The following is an 8,350-nucleotide window of genomic DNA, read 5'->3' as shown; positions in this document are numbered from 1 at the left end:
GAGTCTCCCTGGAGGACATTGTTGGTCTGTGTTCCATTTCAGGCTGAGTTTACGGCCTCTAACAGAACAGTTTATAGGCATTTATGTGCTGGCTTCTGCTTCCTAGCTATGACATTTTCATACATGACATTTTGGACCCATTTTGGACCGTCCACAATCACTGGAGGGCATGGAAACATAACCCCCCTCTGTCCAAGTTCTCCACCCCAACAACCTCCCTTTTCTTCTCCTTCTCGCAGCCCCTGTTCCTACAAAGCAGCTCGTTGGCTGCATAGCTGGCAGGCTACTTTGTGTTTTGCAAAAGTTTTCACTCCTTGAACTGTTGCTCATTTTGTCACGCTACAACGATCTTCATTTGCCTTTTATTTTTTTTCCAAGATGTTAAGAGAAAGTGGTGTGTGGTTCTGAGGTGGAAGCAAAATCTCCCAAATTTATACAAATCACGAGCTACATTTATATGAGGCCGAGCCTCAAAACTGACGGAATGTCAGATGTCGAATGGGGGAAAAGTTCCACGTTTAGGCGGCATAAGTTAGCTGTAGTTGTCATGCCGGGCCACTAGATGGCACTGTCATGTTAGCATGTCACACGCTTTTGATCCGTACCTTCCACCTCACTAGCTTCTACTTTGTAGAAAACAGTCACCCGTCTCCCATATTCCTCATCAGCAAGGATATTATTAACTAAAACTAAAAATAAGACCAACATTTTTGTTAACTGAAATAAAAATGGTACTTATTTTTCAGTAGAATAAACCCTACAGCCATGTGTTCTGCACACGTGCGCTGTTACACCTGCGGAGTCCGTCACACCTGGTGTGGGGTGTGTGTTTACAGAAAACTTTCACTCACACCTTGTTTCAAAAGGTGGCAGTGTGAGAGACTCCAAACTCTGAGGTTGTCTAAATGAACAGCTGGATTCCTGTAAAAGGTCCTGAAGTGGGTGAAAGGCTGTTTGGTGTCAAACTTTGAACAGACAAAGATCTCCTCCAACAACAGAGGGAGACTTGTGACTGTGCAAAATTGCTGTTAATTAGCATAAATAATTTTTTAAGCCTTTTCCTGGGTTGCTGGTTGTGTTTTGGGTTCGGATTGCACAGGAATATGACAAGTTCTGTGCAAGAGGAGAATAACTAGGTGCAGTTTCAGTTTCTCCCTGTTGCGGTAGAGTTGGTCTGAAAAGCAAAATTAAGTTATCAGCTATGAGTCAGACTAAAATTGGAACCACAGCTCAACTTTGGAAAATTATTTTCCAGTGTTCTGTTTGAGGCTCAGAAAGTTATGATAAAGTCTATGAAAGGATGAATGTGTGTGCACTCTGCTCTCTGCATGTAAATCTTATTTTTTATTTAAAAGGGCAGTACCATGTCAAATTGACTTTTTTGACAACCGTCATTATGACATGATGTGGCAACCGTTCAGCTGTGCAAAACGCCTTGGTGGACCTAGCCCCGCCTCTGAGGTGAAGCTCTTCCTCAGAGTTGCAGTTCTACGTTTCTAAGCTTCTGCCTTACAGAGCAGCCCTGCCCCACTCAGATCTTTCAGACTAGCCAGCAGCAATTAGCCACAACACGGACCTGCTGAGCTCATTATGCTAGCTACTTCTCAGTGAAACTCTGGTAAAAACGTTGTTAAAGGATTAATAGAGGAGTGATGTCATGACTTCCTGAAGGCGAAGTTTCAGAAAGAGTAGGAGTTTCTTAAAGAGACAGAGGGCCAATTTCAAGGTGTTAAATTACAAAATAAAATTCATTTTATATTATATTTGATATATGGAGCATGTTTTTGACAACTGAAGGTAACATAGTTACTTGATGGTGCTATAAAAATTTCACTGTGTACTTAGAAAATACATAAAACTGCCATTTTAATATTTTTGAGTTATGTTTTATTTCACTCAGATACATTTTGAGATCTCATCTTTTTTCCAACAGTTTTAAAATACTAAACCTTCTCTGTCCTCATGCATCAATGACATTTTCTAATTCACAAAAACACAGTGAGGTAGATGTCATTTTTTTGTTTGTTTCTATACGTCTTTCTTCCCTCAGATCTGCATCACCTCAGCTCAACACGTCGATGTCGCCACCGAGGAGAAACAAGGATGGGTCGCATCGAGCGAGATCACTACATCTGCTGCCGGGTGCTGATAATGAAGACAGAGAAAAGAGAGGGTGTTCAATGCGTTTGTGTGGGGGTTTCTTTAATCCTTTTTTCTCTTGGTGCAGCTGAAGCCGACCGCGTCAAAAGAATTTCCAACGCACCACTCCTCCTCCGCTGCGCCCGGTTCACCGCTCAACCTTCACCAGTGTGTACGAAGTTACTTATGGGGTGACAGCGAGATGTCAATGGGCTTTCACACCGACTCAAAAACGCTCAGTGGAACACTTGAAACCACTAATGGCTTCCAATGGTGGGTGACATCACAGTCGTCGTGTTATTTTTCACTCTTTATTTCATCCCCGATTGCTAATGCTTGGACATTTTTTTGAATTATGCGGATTTTTACTTGCGGACACTCGCGACGACTTCAGCCTCTCCCCGGGCTCGGCGATGAAAGATTTAGTCGAGCTGAGGAAGGGCGCGATGGATGTAGTGACGGACCTGTCTGCCCCGTTTCACTGGAAAAAAGAATACTTTGAGAGTCTTAGAGAAATGAAGGTGGAGAATAAAGAGGAAGGGAAACAAATTGGAGATGGTTCACATTTCCAAAGTTCTTCTTATATATCATCTTAGAACATTGTGGAGATATTATCGATATTTCTGCCATTATATATCATGGACAGTAGGTTTCCTTCCTAAAATAATGCTTGTTTTTTTGCTTAAACTATTTATTTATTTTTGCCTAAATTGTCTTTTGGTGATAAAACGAGGATGATTTCTTTGGTCAAAAAATAACCTAAGCTAGTTGACAATATAATATCTACCAACTCACAATTATTTTCCTCAGTATTTGTCAGGATTGCTTGTGTTCATTCTTTTTCATGAAGTCCAATTGAACGAGGACTTGTTAACCGTCAACTTAATGGTGCAGTTATTCCCTTTTAAATGGTTTACCAATTTTTTTTTATGTTTAATGTTGAAAGGAGGAAAACGAAGAGCTTTGACAGCTCCTTGAGGAGGCTACGGCTCTAAATCCTCGTTTCAAAGTCAAAGTTCATGATGAGGCTGTTTGGACCCGCCTGGAAAATGCAGCTGTAGCTTTCTTCAGCGCAGACAAAGGTCTCCTCACATTGTAATCGTAAAATGGACAACTGGTCCCATGCAATGCAATGCAGTCGTATTACTGCATTGCATTGCATGGGACCAGTTAAATTACTTTAATTACTCGCTGTGTACGATGTATTTGTAGGTTGAAGAAGTGACCTTGGAAGAAGAAGGAAGGAAGAAAGGAAGAAAGAAAGAAAGAAAGAAAGAAAGAAAGAAAGAAAGAAAGAAAGAAAGGCAGAAAGAAGAGAGCAGGAGGAAGAGGAGGGTATGATGGAAGAAGAAGAAATGGTAGCAGCACCTGTAAAAAGTAAGAAGAAACTTTCAGCTCTTTGAAGATGAAGACCAGGCGGCGCTACTGCAGGCGGAGACGGACATCAGTGCACCTTCGGTGGCTGAAAAGATCAAGAAGGAGAACTTCCACTCCTTCAAAGTGAGTTTCCTCCACATGCAGGGGATGGAGCGGAGCTGACTCGGCTCTCGCCAGAAAAAGTCGACATGTCAGTGTTCTTGAAAAAAAGAATTGTGCAAGGAATGAAGAGAAGCAGTTCATGTATGTAATTCACAGCGCAGAAGTTTGCTTCATCGTCATAATTTGTAATACCTCACCTCAAAACACTGCGTTACTGGCTCTGAAGAGTTTTCCCTGTAATGAAATGTGTTAAACAGCTTTGATGTTATATTACAAAAAGAGTTGGACGTTGTTTTGGTATATTTGTTCATTTTTATATATTGAGAAATAAAATTAACATTTATTATTAAAAAATAACACATAAAAGTACCAAAAATTGCTGCCGCTGACTACCAATACCGATTTCCAGGCACCAGATATTGCCGTCGAATCGATTCAAGTGCCAAAGGAACCCATACCTAAATATGAATTTAAAAAAAGTTCATTTTAAAAGAATCCTTAGAAGGGAGACTGGTGAATTAGTTTATTATCATGCACTTTCCCCCCTACATTGAATAAATATACTCAAACTAAAGGTTCAGTTTTGAACCTCATTAGTGTGAGATCATGTGACTGCTTCAGAAAATGAGTATTTTTAGGGCTTTTGGGACATTATTGCCTGGGGTGTGAATAACGTTGGTCAGCATTAGAACTATAAAAGCCTAGAAGACCTGGAACCCTATTTGTAGGATTTGGCCAAACGATGAAAGGACTGGGGGATTTGAGGTTTCAGCTGGTGGTGTGATTTGATTTTTTTTTTCCCTTCTTTCCCCGGCAAGCAAAGTGCAATAGTGCAGATGAATGAAAAAAAAAAACTGGGGGGGAAAAAAATCTCCCATTGCTTACAAAGTAATAAAGCTAAACTTAAAACAAAATATAGAAAACAGAATTCGACCTCTAGGTAGGAAGCTCCGGTGTTCAACACCCGCTGAGGCACAAACCTTAGGAGGAATCTTCACTTCAGGAAGCTCCTCCTACAGGAAGTATTCATTAGTATTGATTCACAGATGCAAATTACTAATACTCTACGCTACACATGCTACTTACCAATATCCAAATGACACAACCATGACACAGTTAAGTAGTCTGCTTACACAGTCCTACTTCCTGTTAAGAACAATTAACCAACAGGTGACCAAAATCATTACCTTAAAGTACAAAACAAACCAAGCGGCACTTTTGTAAGTTGCAGCAAAAATAACCAGAATTGTACAAATTATAATTCTTTGACCACAAACGTGTAAGTTACCAAACTACTGAGGTGATATGGTACATAGTGACATTATGATTTAAAGTCAATAAATCATAATAAAATCATATTCTATGTCGGTATCAGAGGGTTCAAGTTGACATTGTTGCCTGAGAATTTGTGAAATGGAGTCTTTGGGAGGTAATCTGGATGTTGCATTAGATTTCCTAACTTTATAAAGACTGCGCCGTAAGTAGTCCTACTTTTGTCTTGCATGGCTATTTTGCTAATCAATCAAATCAAGATGAAATTACCCGTTCAACGGTGCCCCCGAAAGTACAACATTCATGGAAACAAATCTACATCGGAATCTCTAAAGGAAAAAAGAAAAAAATCTGATCCGTAGGGAGACACTGAGAGGATGAGTCAGGTTCTCCTCTATACTCATCCATCCGTACATCCCTGCATCTGGTTTGGGTTTGTATGGATGTCTCTCGTCTTGAAGCGCTCTCCCCAACAATCCCCCAATTCCTCCATTTGCCCTCCCCACATGTGGCCGGTGCCAGTTTAGGATGAGGATTTCAGTGGAGTTTCCCAGGACATGACATAAGGAAGAGACAAGTTGGTCTCTGCTCCCTCAGCTGAGTCTTACTATGACTAAATGGAGTGTTGAAGTAAATCTGCCTGTTTTTTTCTCTCTGTGTGTGGAAGCTCTGATTTGATTACTTGAGCGATAGTGTGCTTAATACAAACTTGGCTCTTCATTGTCTTTTCTCTTGGCCTGGGTTGGGATAGTTGCTGATTAGTTTGTGGCAGAAAACAGGATTAGAGCTGAGGGGGAAGAAGTACCACCCTATAAGTTTGGGTACAGATCCTGTAGTCCAAGGGGGAAAAATCTGTCTTGATGACGGATTCCTCATATTGTCTTTGCAATATGAAGCATTGCAAAGACAATGTGAGTTTGGTGGGTTTGGCCCGAGGTACAGTCTGACGTGGTCATGGACCAGGCTACGGGAAATGACACCATGACGCCTCCATAATCTATTCCTCACAAATGGTGGTGATTGATATCTGGTTGGAGGACCTGGGCAGAGAACAAGTTAGGAAGGACTAAATCTTTTTGAGTTAACACCAGAAAGCAGAGTCACACAGAGTGACGAAGTGTCTAGAATGGCAGATTGAGAAATCTAGTTTGATCTTCACTTGATTCCATCAATGCCTGATCAATTCCGCATGTGCAAAAGATGGAAACACATTTGCAGAATAAGTTCTGACATTGCAAACTTTCCCAGTCCAAACTTCCAGCCTGAAGTGGCTGGCGAGAAGCACTCTTGTTTGGGACTGGATTGATGAAACACTCCCATCCACTAGTCGGTCTGTACCTTACCAAAAGCACAAAATTCAAGTCCAAACCTCCAGCTCGGTACAGCGAGGACTCTCTCCACTTTTCTGCGATGTGTGCTCTATGCTAGTTTTGGTAAAAAGTTTGGCATCAGCACTTGAAGCCACGTTTGTGCATTTCAAACGACACAATGGGGGAAGAGGAGGCGTCTCCAAAACGTGTGCTCTATGCTAGCTCTATGCTAGTTGACAACTAGCATAGAGCTACTTCCTGTTTTTATAGCCATCCATTGTGCCAACGGCTGACAAGGTCACGCTTTGCATAGCCTGGTTGATTAGCTTCAAACCAGTCGATGAAAACACGCCTAATTTGCATTTCTTTCGTTTTTGCAACATTTTAAAAGTCTGCTCAAAAATTTGCTTGACAATTGCATGGAAACATATCTGTGGTTGAAGTCGGTATCCTCCGCTACTGGATCTCTGCAGATCATTCACAGTACGCTCCGTCTGATGAACCGTGCTGCCTCAGCACACTGATTGACTTACCAGTCACAAGAATTAACTACCATACATTGTAAAGTCCACCCAGAACTGACTGTTTTCAATTATGTGGTACAGTCTTGCGGATTTCGTTCAGGGCAGTGGCAGAAGCCAGAAGAACTGTATGAACCATGTATTTTCCTTCCTTTTTAATGACTGTCAGAAATCATCGAAGAATCATCTGAATTCGGTATCAGCATGAAATTGATCACCAAAAAAGTTTATGATCACTTCATCTGTTATAATCAAACCAAAAGTAGATTACATCTCTTTCACAAAAGAGAATTATGAAGAAATTAGAGATCAAGAGACTAAAACTCGTGATTTTTAGCTAGTAACTCATTTGTTTTTTTTTTTTTTGTTCAAAGGATATCATTTATTTTTATTAGAAAATGTGTAGTTTTAAAATAATTTTTACCCCTCTATTGAGGAGCTATTGGTAAAAATTATTTAATTTGTCTAAGTAAAAAAAAATAAGTAAAAACGGCAGACTTTATGGTTCTGTGGTGCTCGGGCAACACTTACCCCTCTCTCCATTAGCCCAGCCTGGCAAAACATGATTACTCTTTTAAAAAGAGGCTGGAGCTGAAGTACAAACCTTACCAGAAGTTATATAACAAGTCTACTTTTTTTTTCATCCCCATGCAGTGTCATTTACTGTAATATGCTGGCAGGATTTTGACTTTTTTTTCTCTCTCTCTTTCTGCTGAAGCTCCTCTTCCAAAACCCCTTTGTAACTTAGCGTTACCCCACAAACATGAATCACTATGAGGATTTGCTTCTGTTCTGCCACTAAAAATTCACCTCTTGTGGTGCTCCTCTATGAGCCAATTAAACATGTTTACAGTTTGGTTTGGGAACGGCAGAGGGGGGGCAGGAGACGGTGCCACATGGAAGGCTGTGTGATTTTTCAAAGGACCAGTCAAATCATGTATGTTTATTTTTTATTCCATTACCAGGCGTCATCCAGCCAGGTGAAAACGATGTCGTTTGGATCGGCTCGACGTGAAATCGTCAACTCGATTTGAGAAGACCGTGCTGAGACGGCAACAGGAAACAAAAGACTTCACGATTTTAAGAGCGCTGGGAAACAAAAAGTTGAAATGCGATATCCGGCAGTCACAGGGCCTCTGTCATAAGAAAGGGAGCGCAAAGGAAACCGCAGTCTGGACGGACGTGGTTACCTGTCGAGGTATGTGACTCTGAAACAAAGTGAAAACGAGTTTAGGAAGAATGAAGAGGGAGGCTTCCATTATAGTAAAACTCTTCAAAAGATCCTGTATTCAAGTGGTGGGACTCAGTAAAAACTTTTAAAAACTGTATATCGACAAAATAAGCGTGATTTTCAATTGTATTGAATAAAATTATTGAATAAATAGACATATGGACTCCAAAACAAACATTTATTGTCTTTCAATGGTTATTCAATTGTCAGATTGGTGCAAATTTCATTCATATCCATTCAGCTTTCTATTGTTTCAAGAACTGATGGAACATCTTTAGAAATGTGGACTGTGGACTCTGACGTTAGCATTGGGGACGTCGGTGGTGCTTCCTACATGTTTAGCATTGAGATTTTATTTTAGGATTGAATAGCTTTGCTGATAAGTTAACTTATTTCAG

General features: G+C 40.6%; 1 pseudogene; it reads left to right on the top strand.

Annotated features, from left to right (window-relative positions):
* The first annotated feature begins 2,103 nt into the window (after window positions 1-2,103).
* Window positions 2,104-3,787, top strand: LOC148153584 (uncharacterized; annotated as a pseudogene).
* The last annotated feature ends 4,563 nt before the right edge of the window (window positions 3,788-8,350 follow it).

Source organism: Poecilia mexicana, unplaced genomic scaffold (genome assembly GCF_051168715.1).
Source record: "Poecilia mexicana isolate PSO_F unplaced genomic scaffold, ASM5116871v1 scaffold_19, whole genome shotgun sequence".
Classification (NCBI taxonomy): Eukaryota; Metazoa; Chordata; class Actinopteri; order Cyprinodontiformes; family Poeciliidae; genus Poecilia; species Poecilia mexicana.
Note: the sequence above shows the minus strand (reverse complement) of the source record. Positions and strands in the feature narration are given on the sequence as shown.